This window comes from Triticum aestivum, chromosome 4B (assembly GCF_018294505.1).
Source record: "Triticum aestivum cultivar Chinese Spring chromosome 4B, IWGSC CS RefSeq v2.1, whole genome shotgun sequence".
Classification (NCBI taxonomy): domain Eukaryota; kingdom Viridiplantae; phylum Streptophyta; class Magnoliopsida; order Poales; family Poaceae; genus Triticum; species Triticum aestivum.
In genome coordinates, this window is record NC_057804.1 from 672,554,631 (window position 1) to 672,566,333 (window position 11,703).

At 42.2% G+C, this 11,703-nt stretch overlaps 1 long non-coding RNA gene across 2 annotated transcripts; it reads right to left on the minus strand.

Moving 5' to 3' along the window:
- Positions 1-5,800: 5,800 nt before the first annotated feature.
- On the minus strand, positions 5,801-9,879 carry LOC123094081 (uncharacterized). 2 transcript variants are annotated; one of them, XR_006445745.1, is made up of 2 exons: positions 8,487-9,879; positions 5,801-8,376 (listed from the first exon to the last, which is right to left on the minus strand). It is a non-coding gene; the product is annotated as an uncharacterized lncRNA (long non-coding RNA). The 2 variants fall into 2 exon arrangements; XR_006445746.1 differs by having other exon boundaries at positions 5,801-8,380.
- Between the last annotated feature and the right edge of the window lie 1,824 nt (positions 9,880-11,703).

The window sequence follows — 11,703 nt, forward strand, 5'->3', positions numbered from 1 at the left end:
CTATGTATCCAATCAATGTGGATCATGCCAAATTGGATTAGCTAGCTGCCATTTTGGGTTGCAATATTGGTTGTTTTCCGTTTACATACCTGGGCCTGCCTCTAGGCACTCAAAAACCAAAAGTGGAAGACTTTCCCCATGACGAAAAGAATTGAAAGAAGGCTTACAGGTTGCTCCACCTTGCTTTCAACAGGAAAAAAACTTTCACTTATCAAGAGTGTTTTCACCAGCCTGCCAACCTTCTTCATGTGCTCTTTGGAACTTCATGCCACTGTTGTGGATCAGGTTAATTCTTACATCAGACAATGCTTCTGGAGGAAGTATGGTCAAGAGGGTGCTGGTCCTGCCCTCATTGCATGGAGCACTGTTTGCAAGCCAAAAGAACAAGGTGGTTTGGGGGTCTTGGATATCTCTACTCACAATAAAGCTCTTCTCCTAAAGCATCTTCATAAGTTCATGAATAAGTAGGATCTTCCTTGGGTAAACTTGATTTGGGATACTTACTATGGGAGCAGTGCACCAAATGGCAGACCTGTTGGTTCTTTCTGGTGGAAGTCCATCATCAAACTCCTCTCCACTTTCAAAGATATGGCACATTGCACAGTATGGCAAGGTTCTTCGGTTCTATTTTGGCATGATAAATGGGGCCCCACTACACTCAAACTGAAATTCCCACACTTGTTCTCTTTTGCAAAGGATGAACTGCTCTCAATTAAAGAAGCTGTGGACTACACCACTTTCCAGGATCTTTTTCACTTGCCCCTGTCCAATCTAGACTATACACAGTTTCATCAAGCCGGTATGTGCCTAGAACAAGTTAATCTCAGCGACAATGCTGATCATGGAAATACATTTGGAACTCAGCCCTCTTCTCTTTTTTTTTGAAGGTCTCAGCCCTCTTCTCACCATCCAAAGCCTACAATATTCTCATCAAAGGGGAAAATGCTCATCCAGTTTTTAAGAAGATTTGGTCTGCTGTTGTTATGTTGATATATAAAATCTTCTTCTGGCTGTTGCTCCATGATAGGGTCAACACAAGAGGCATGTTGCACAGAAAATTGGTCCATCTCCCCTCCTATGTATGTGAGCTCTGCAATGATCAGGTAGAGGAATCTGCTCTGAACTTATTCTAGGACTGTCCCTTCACACTGAGCTGTTGGGATATGATTATACCACACAAACAAAGAGATACAAGTGTACTTCATGATGCTTTACTAGCTATGGATCTACTACCAAAGGAAGTAGGCCTGAATTTTATCACCATAGCATGCTGGCAGATCTGGATGCAACGAAATGACAAGATCTTTAGAGATGAAAATACTCCTCAAGAAAGATCTAGTTCTTATACAACATAGGATCAAGTTGAAGCATAAACAAGCTTACATAGACTGGATTGAAGCTCACTTCTTCTTTTTCTTTTATGTTGTACATATACTTTTATGTATGGAAATATACCGTAGAATGATTGTTCTACGGTCTCTGCTTCAGAAAAACATTGATTTTTTATGGTTATCACCACAATGATTTTTAACATAAAGGAAAATCATTGTGGCGATAACCATCATTTATTCAGCAACCAACGCATCACCTATCTTTCACAAACTTACAAGTAAGTGAGAAACAACCAGTCCATAATTTAGACTGAAGTATAATATCAAGCATCAAACAACAATAAAATATAAGACCAGCCATGACAGTGCTATGTCGTCGTGCCATATCATAGTGCACTAGCACGGATTATTGTTGTGCATTTATTCCTAACCAAGACAGTGAATACTGATGGGAACATTGAGATTGATGAGCATTTACCAACGTTTATCATATCAAGTAGTGAATAGAATGCACAACAGTAACACTAGTTTGAATAGAAATTTTCAACCTGGACCGAGTTATGAATACCCTGGAGAAGGATTGAGCTTCAGTGACGTAACTGCAGGTGTAGTTGGGTCACTGACATGTGGGCTAGATGCCTTTTGGGCCCACATGTCAATGACCCAACTGCACCTGCAGTTACGTCATTGAAGCAGCGTCCCTCGTTCCTTGGATAACCCCCTCTACATACTCATTTTAAATCACTTGCAAGGGTCTAAGAGAAACCACTAAGAACATCCAATGATATGAAATTATGATGATCCCAAAAAATCCATCATCATTTAAATGTCTAAGCAGTACATGTGACTACCCCTTGTCGATTTCAATAATCAGGTATGAAGAGGCAAATGGGTCAAGAAAACCTTTTGTCCATGTGAATTATATATCGACAAAAAATATGCATCAATCAACCTGCCCACTGAGGTTTATGTAGAGGTCTTCCACAAAGTCGTCGTAGAATCCAATTATATCTGCCACACGAACGTGGATTCTTAAAGCTCAGGCTTTCCGACACCTCTTATCTATACCCTTCAATAATGCTTTGAGATCTGTGCTACACAACTAACTTAGTACATGAAATTTTCTCTTTTTTGTTTCTTCAAAACAAAACAATGCATGAACATCAAACTTTGCAGGACAACAAAACATTCTTACTACAATGTGGGAAAAAAACTTTCAGATTTTTTTGTCCGACATAAATATACAAAATGAGAATTTTTTGTGTAAAAAATAATACTTTTAGTATATATGATTCACGAAAAAAATCTGAAAGCTTTTTCTCATATTCTAGTTAGAATGTTTTGTTGTCCTGCAAACTTTGAAGTTCATATGTTCTTCTATTTGGAAGAAACAAAAAAGAGAAAAGTGTTTGCACGAATCACGATGCAAAAATGGATGGCAAGATAAGGGGTGTACCAAAGCCTATGCTTTCTCAAATGTTAACCTCTGCCACACAGAAACATCAGAGCAACATAAGCCCTTGACTGAGCACTCCAACCCATTGAAAATATACAAGAGTTGTAGCGCGCCGGCGGTCACCTACCTTGATTCACAGGGACGACCAGCACGTGAAGGGACGACGACGGTGTTGCCAGAATCGACGCGCAGTGGTGGGGTAGAGGAGCTCGGGACCAAAAAGTGGTTGTTTGCATTTTTTAGAAGAAAGTGGTTGTTTGTTGTGAGAGAAATGCAACATATTTTCTTATAATGATTTGGCCCATTGTTATATCATGACGACAGAAATGCAACATGCCCTGAATGGTAGATTCCCGAGAATAATCATCAGCAAGTGATTTACATGTGAGCTTACATTTTATTTATTAAAATTAGGATGACACTCACTGTACTATTTTTTATGATGAATAGTATATTTTTTTGTATCGCATCATATTTAAATTTTTATTCTAATATTTTTATAATGAAAAATATAACATACCCTAAACAGTAAATTCTCAAGAATAATCAGCAGCAAGTGATTTATAGGTGAACTTACAATTTACTCTTTTTTCTTGTGGGGAACCTACAGTTTACTCAAACTAGGATGCCACTCACTCTACTATCTATAACGAATATATATTTCGTATGACATCGTATCTGATTTGTTATTCTACTATATGTTTGTGTGTTTCACTTTTGTAAATCAGAAATAAAAATTGATGTATTTGGAAGATGTTTTGAAAATGTAGACTGGTAGACATTGGCAGTAACGTCTCGATGATGGACTAGACTGAAAACTCATCGAATTTGAAACAACCAGAAGAGGTGCATACGAATAAGTGTTCTTCTTTGTGTGTATGTTGCACATGATAATACTCAAAAGGTGTATTTTTATATATGTTTATGAGACAGATAGAGATGAATTATGTCGACGTTAAAAAGAATCCATTAGCAAGGGTCTTGAGGCGACGTAGTTGGGAGGGGACAAAATTCGCCAAGTTTTATACAACAACAAAAGGTAGTGCAGATGGTGATAGCCTACAACTAACCAAAAACAAGTACATATAAATGTTATCCCACAAGGTTTTTACTTTCACCGTGACTATCATTCTTTCCTTTTGTCAAACTGTTTTTTGTATTGAACTGATTTGGCTCATGTTATATCATGATGACAGATTATGTATGCATGTCTAAAGATATTAAACGTCATTGAATCAATCATGTCTGGCCCCCTCCCCCTCTTCAAAAAAAAGAGACCAAGGTCATGGACACTGGAGATGTCTTTTATCAAACAACAAATTATAATGCCTTATAAATATAGAAGATTATATGTTCTTGCACTCCGTTGGAAGACCAATCACATAATCTTTGTACTTAATAATACAAACTAAAATAACCATATTCTATAACACCAGTAAAACAATTCAAATGGCTGTGGCAACCCACGGGCATTTTACTAATTAGGAATAATGTCTTCCACGTCCTATCTCGTTTTGATGGTGCGGCTAGCGTCGTCGGAGGACGTGTGGTCTTCAGTGATCTATTTTGATCTGGTTTTCGCTCATCTGTAGTCACACGACTACAGGTTTGATCTTCCTGATCTACGCTTCTCTTCATTGGCGACGGTTGATGTTCGGATGCATTGGTCCTATAAGGCTTTAGCATTATTATTTTCCAACTGTGTACTACATTAAAGTTTATTCGGCTCCGACGAGAAAGGGGCGATACGCTTTGGGCTTGCTTCAGCGCTTGTAGTCGCCGTTGGATGGTACATGGACCTGGTTGTAATTTTTGTTACTTGTGATGTTCTACGATGAACAGAATAGATTGAAAGTTTCTCGGAAGAAGAAAAAAACATTGACAACTTGTTTTATTACGTATTATATTTATCATCAAAGAAGGACGCATATGACCATGGTGAGACGAAAACAAAATAGGCAGAGTCGAGAAGTGGTGGTGACTCGTGAGTGGAAAACAAATAATAAATAAATGATTTAATAATCCATCCACATGAATAATTATTTCTTCACGGGCTGGCCGTCGGCCCAAGGTTCGCTCGCTTCTGGACCTCGGCCCAAGAGGGGCTCCCGTCGTTTCAGATCTGAACTCCGTCCCGACAGTGAGAGAGAGAGAGAAGACGATGGCCGGCGGCGGTGCAGATCCGGCGATGGGCCAGCCTCGGCGGCGTCGTCGTCGCCAGGAGAGGCGCGCGCAGCTCTACGGTGGGCCCCTGCGCCCCTTCTACATCTGCCTAACCTACCAGTCACAGGAATGGGTCACCAAGCACATCCCCATCTGCGCTGAAGCTCGCCGCCGCCGAGAAGAGAGAGGCGCAGCAGGCGGTGCGCAAAAAGATCCAGAGGGCCCAGGAGAGGAAGGCCCCAAAGGGGGAGGCGGAGGAAAGGAAGGAGCGAGCCAAGGCGGGCGCCAAGAAGATCAAAGCCCAGAAATCATCCCGCGGCAAACGCCACAACGAGGCAAGGTACTCCGCATAGCCTGCCTCGGCCTCGTTTCAAGCCCATACCATACTTGCGAGAGAGGGGCCATGATTTCTGATTTCCGGGCCCAGGAAATGCCCTGGATTTTGAATTTTGATTATCTCCTGTCATGATAATTTTGCCCTGGATGATTAAATGCCCTGGATTTTGCCTATCTCCTGTCATGATAATTTTGCCCTGGATTTTGCCTATCTCCTGTCATGGTAATTTTGCCCTGGATGATTACATGCCCTGGATTTTACTTTATCTCCTGTCATGGTAATTTTGCCCTGCAATGTGTGATGGATTTTGCCCTGCCCTGCAATGTCACTACATTGATCCGATGAATTTTGCCCTTCAATGATGGATGAAATTTACTTGCAGGATTCTGCTTGTTTCCCTATTTAGCAAATGGCAAAGACACTCATTTATTCTTTCTTTGCGTAATGGTTTCCAGTGATACGAAAATAGTGCTATCCTTATTGTTTACTTGCACTAAATTACTGCATTTCCGGTGACAAATAAAACCCCTCTTGGTTGATTGCGCTTATACATATGCTCATTCCTCTTCAAGCATAAGCATCAGCATCTTAGGCAATTTTCCTGTAAAAATTACATTTATTGCACTTGGTGACACTTTTTGAGTCCAATAACAGCTATAGTTGCTAAGCAAATTTACACAACGTCCATTCACCTCAATTACATTCATTCCACACAGTACCACTCTTGAGTCCAATAACTATAGGTGCCAAATAAATTTACACAGGCATGCATCCATCTCAATTACATTCATTTCACATAGTACCACTCTGAATCCAGTAACACCATAGCTGCTAAATACATTTACACTGGCATTCTTTTATCTCAATTAGATGTATTTTACTTGGTCCCACCATGAGTCCTAGAGCAGCCATATTACACTGGCATCCATTGATCTCAATTAGATGTATTTTTACTTAGTCCCACCATGAGTCCTAGAGCAGCCATATTACACTGGCATCCATTTATCTCAATTAGATGTATTTTTACTTAGTCCCACTACAAGTCCTATAACAGCCATATGTGCTAAATATGTTTAAACTGGCATCCATTCAACTCAATCAGATTAATTTCACTTAGTACCACTCTCTGTCGAATAATAGCTTTAGGTGCTAAATAAATTTAAACTGGCATTTACTTTACAACAAAGCCTCCGATGTTGTTGCTCTAAGCACACAAAGAGGGGCCTAGAAATAGCATCCACACAATGGGAGGAGTATAATTGCAACGGTAAGTGCTAAAGAAGATTATGACAAAAGCTCTCATTCCAGAGGACTTTGACAGCAGGTCCAAAGGTTACCTTGTAACTTCTATACGAGTTGTAGCATCCTCTACATTTTACAGACCACTCTTGCTAGTGACAGAGGTTATAGACATGAGTCATATATACTTGTTCACTAGAGTCATGTATTTATACTGAATAGATAATTGCATCATATAAATGAACGCTACTTGAAATTTTCTAGCTTGCAAAGTTAGTCACCAAGTGACATTCACCAGGGTCAGTGTTCAAGAGAGCGCTGGCAATAATGGCCATGTGCTTTGGTCCTAAAACGGCAGATTAGGCGTTGTTTTCATAATTGGGCCAGAATTTGCCTCTTGTTCAACTGCAATGCTTGGCTGCTTGCGCGCAATTTATCTTATTACTACTAGTGTCTGTTTGGGAACCATTTCCTTTAGAATCTGGCCACATGATCTCTATTAAGCTGTGTCCACTTATCTCAACTGCATTTTTGTTGTTATTTTGCTTGCTGCCTGAACCTGGTGTGTATTTATTACAGTGTCAACTGCATTTCAGTTGTTATTTACTTATTTTGCTTCCTGTGTGAACCTGGTGTACATTTGCTATGGTGTCAACTGCATATATTATATGCTATTTCAATTAGCCGTTTGCTATGTTCCATATTCTCCTGTGCTTGTTATTCAAAAACAGCCAAATCCTGGCCATTTAAAAAAAATGCTTCAGAGCCCGTTGCTCTTAGCTGTGGCATTCCGCTTCACTTACGCAGACCTGTATTTTGAACATTAACTAGGGTCATAACTTGGTGAAAATCTACGAACGTGCCTTTAAGCTTAATCTTTTATCTCTCTGTTTCTAAATATAAGCTTTTTTTAGAGATTTCAATACGGACTATATATGGATGTACATATGCATATTTTAGAGTGTAGGTTCACTCATTTGCTCCATATGTAGTCCGTATTGGAATCTCTAAAAAGGCTTATATTTAGAAACAGAGGGAGTACAATGTTTGTGTTGACTGTTACTTAGATGTCATCCAAATAGGAATCGCTTTCTGAAAATCTATTTCCAACCCGCTGTGTTAAATAGTCCCATAGGAAACAACAGAGATAGCTCTGGTTTTTCTGGGAGCTAGCTTCCATGGGATATTCCTCAAGTTTTCTCTATGCACCTACGTCTGTCAGATTATTTTACAGTTACAGAAGCTAAGGTGCAAAACTAACCCGATCTTAGCAGGTCTCATCAACCTCTTTTTAGCTAACGAGGCTACGGAGCACCCACATCTGAACCGAACACATATTTTCACTCCCCTTAGAATTTTTTTGCCTTTTTAGTACCATCGGATGTGAAGAGTCCAATAAAAACTGTGTGCGCTAAACAAAATTTGCGGTGGCATCTACTCGTAAAAAACTGACTTGTTGTTGATCTAAGCAACAAGATCCTTGAAAAAAGCGCCCACACCGGTAGCTTTTGTCCTTCAACAAGAGAAGGGGTCCGAGAGGCTGCGTTTAACTATTGTAATGTTACATACTCTTGTTAGCGGCTGAGGCTAGTGATTATATGTGAGATCATATTATTTGGGTCCTAGTTTGGAGGACCAACTTTTAAACAATGCAGAAACTTGTGCTAAACATGGAGACTATGCCCACGAAGAAATTACTAGAAGCGCCTAATATGATAGTACATGAGGCAGGAACCAAATTCATACCGACAGAGTAAAAAGGGGGGGTGTGATGATTACTTAACATATGTGGTCGGTCGCGGTTTGCAAGGTCCTCCAAAGGCCATGATCAATCTCTCCCCTCTTGCGTGCTGTCTTGCCAACCAACAAACCAAACATATAAATATTGATGAATGAGAAGATGATAATTTCCAACCGGTAGCATGCCTTTAGTTTTATGAGATGAGATGTAACAACCTACCATATTCATATAGAAACATGAGCAAGGCAACTAGAAATAGATTAGGCATGAGCTGCAATAATAAAACACCACTTGCTGAATTCGGCATGAAAGTCGGACAGACAGTACAAGAGCTTGCACATCCACACATCTTCATGGAGCACAAATTTCTTCACATCACATACGGGCACTACATTCAACATCAACTCGTATTATTAACTGGGTTGCTGATAAACATCATCAGTCAAAGTAGGTCCTTGCCGTGCCATCCTTGACTCCAAAGACCTCCATGACTCCAAAGACGCCAAGCAATATTCAGGGAAACAAATTATTAGAAGCAATCTGCAGAAATGTTCAACTAAAATGGAGTAAAGCTTAACCAAACAGGTTCAGAGTGGGTGGGTGGGATACTTACAATGAGATGAGATGAGATGAGATGAGATGAGATGAGATGAGATGAGATGAGATGAGATGAGACCGCCGAGATTGTTGTAAAAGTAAACAGAGATTGCAGCAAATCTGATAGGGATATTGACCCGAAAACAGCAGAGCAAATTATAACTCATTTTCTGTGGGAGCAAATTATACCACATGAATGAATCAAATCAAATCAAATCAAAAGAAGAAAACAGGTCTAAGCACCCTGATCTGCAACAAACAAGCCAAGGGATCTGCTCTGCTTGGGCAATGAAGATGTTCCAAACTAATCAACGAGAAAGTTGGAAAAGAAGGGGGAAAAAAGTGCATAATCAACGAGAAACATGCCTAATAAGACGGTAATATTATATTACTAGTAGTACATCTAAGGCACAGCGAATTGCAAGCCATATGACAAGAAGAATCGTCGCCATACATATGACAAGAGTAAAAACGGAATTCAGAACTGAGAGGGCCAAGATTTAATAAACGAGCATGCAAGATGGCGCCTGCACAAGCTAGATCCGTTGTTTCTGCCTGCGCATGGATAAATCAAATCAAAAGAAGAAAACAGATGTGCATCTTGCATGCGATTTGCGGCCAAGGATTTGTAGATCTGAGAAACAGAAACCGCCGCAAAAACCAAAAAAAGAAGAAGCTCGCTCTCATCCTCGCCGGCCGGCCGGCTACCCCTGCAACGGCCCAGCTTCCGGCGACCGGCCTCATCATCACGGATGCGGCGCCGACCCCGTGAATCCGTGAATCCCTGGACAGGCGCGCCGATGGATGCAGTCCGGTAGTATCACTGGGCAGAGGGATGAAGGAAGGCTTCCCTCGGAGCCATGGCGGCTAGGCTAGGCTAGGGTTTGCTTCTGGGATGAGGAAGGGGCTCTCTGCTTCTGCTTCTGCTTCTGCGCAAGGGGAGGGGAGGAGACGAGAAGAGAGGAGAGGCTCGGAGCCGAGTACGTAAGCACCTTTCACGCAGACGTCAACGCGCTTTTTTCGTGGGGTGGGGTAGGCTTGTCAGCAAATATTTGGACGTGTTGCAAACCAAGCCCAATAACACCTTTCGTCGTGTAAAAAAGGTAAAATGAAAAACTTCTCTCTTTTTAATTAAACTTCTACTACTATTACTATATATATAATTTACACCTCTAGCCATACACCATATTGTAACGCATCTCTCCAAACTTCCTCGTGCCCATACTTGTTCTAACTTCTTGTCTGTGTTCGTCAATTTCCTGACTTAGAGCATCTCCAACAGCTGCGCTAAATAAGCGCCGCCGCGCCGTAAATTCGTCCTATTCAGCGCATGCACTTGATAATTGGGCTACAGCGGATGCGCAATAAGCACGCGTGCGGCATATAGAGTACAGCGCACGGTCCGAATCGCCATCGCACGCTGTGTATTTGGTGTGCCCGCTTTCGCGGCCGCACTCTCTCCGCCCCGTCACGTGCCGCCGCCGATGAATTGACCCGATGAGCGCCCGCGCGGGCACAACCCCCCCCCCCCTCACCCCTTCCTACACCCGCCCGCGACCCCTCCGCCGCCGCTACCGCAAACCCTAGCATGGGGAGCTTTGGCTTCGCCTCCGTCGACGCTCCTCCAAGCACCGGTATCGCGCGCGGCCTTTTCATGCCGCCACGAATGACCTCGGCGGCGGGTGGCATCGCGCCGGCGCCCGCCTTGAAGCCACGTGCCCCCCTCTCGAAGCTCCCAAATGCGACGCGGTCGAAGAAGGGCAAGGTATCCGCGAAGAAGAACAAGGCGGCGTACGGCTTCGGCTCCTCTAAGCCGTCGAGGAAGAAGCTTGCAGGGCGTGCGACGGACGCGACGGCTACCGAAGCGCCGGCGAGCTCACTTGTTGAGCCGGCGGCCGACGCGCACAAGGTGTTCGAGGAAATGCCCCAAAAGTACAAAATTCGCCAACTTTTTGTTGTTGTTATTTTTTGAATGCATACATATGGATAGCTTATTTGCTTCATTGTATATACTTTGTAGTTTCAACGATGAGGCAGATATGTCAACTATGGGTGTTGGCTTCAACAATTCACATTGGTCTCAAACCAATGACATGCATTTCGATGACCATGAGTTCCAGGTGGATGGTGAGGGCATTGTCGACGCACCGAAAGGAAGAGGAGGCAACTACACCAATGATGAAGACGTGTTGCTATGCAATACTTGGTTGCAAGTGTCGAGGGATCCACCCGTTGGAGGTGATCAAAGTAGAGATGCATATTGGAGCCGGATGAAGGAGCACGTTGATCTACACAACAAGAGTGGAATTGACCGCTCGGCACGATCTCTTCGCTCCCGGTGGTCGACAATCAACCGAGATTGTCAAAAGTGGGCGGCCGCACAAAAGGCGGTTGACAGGTTGAACCCAAGTGGCACTAATAATATAGATAGGGTAAGTGTCATTTCATCCATGTTCATCATGCTTGTTCTTGGTGTTTTTAGTGCTAACTTGTTTTATTTTTTTGTAGTTCAATATTGCACAAAACTTGTTCAAAGGAGAGGAGGAGAAGAGCAATAAAGGGAACATCAAGAAAGAGAGACCATTTACCTTGCCTCATTGCTATGAAGAATTGAAGGATGATGAGAAATGGATAAGCGTGATGATATCGATGATGTTGATGAGAGCAACAAATGCAAGCGAACAATTGACTTCTCTCGTGTCAATTGATAGAAAAACGAATAATTATGATGGCATCCAGGGCAATGATCATGAACATAGGCATCACGTCCGTGTCAAGTAGACCGACTCTTGCCTACATCTACTACTATTACTCCACACATCGACCGCTATCCAACATG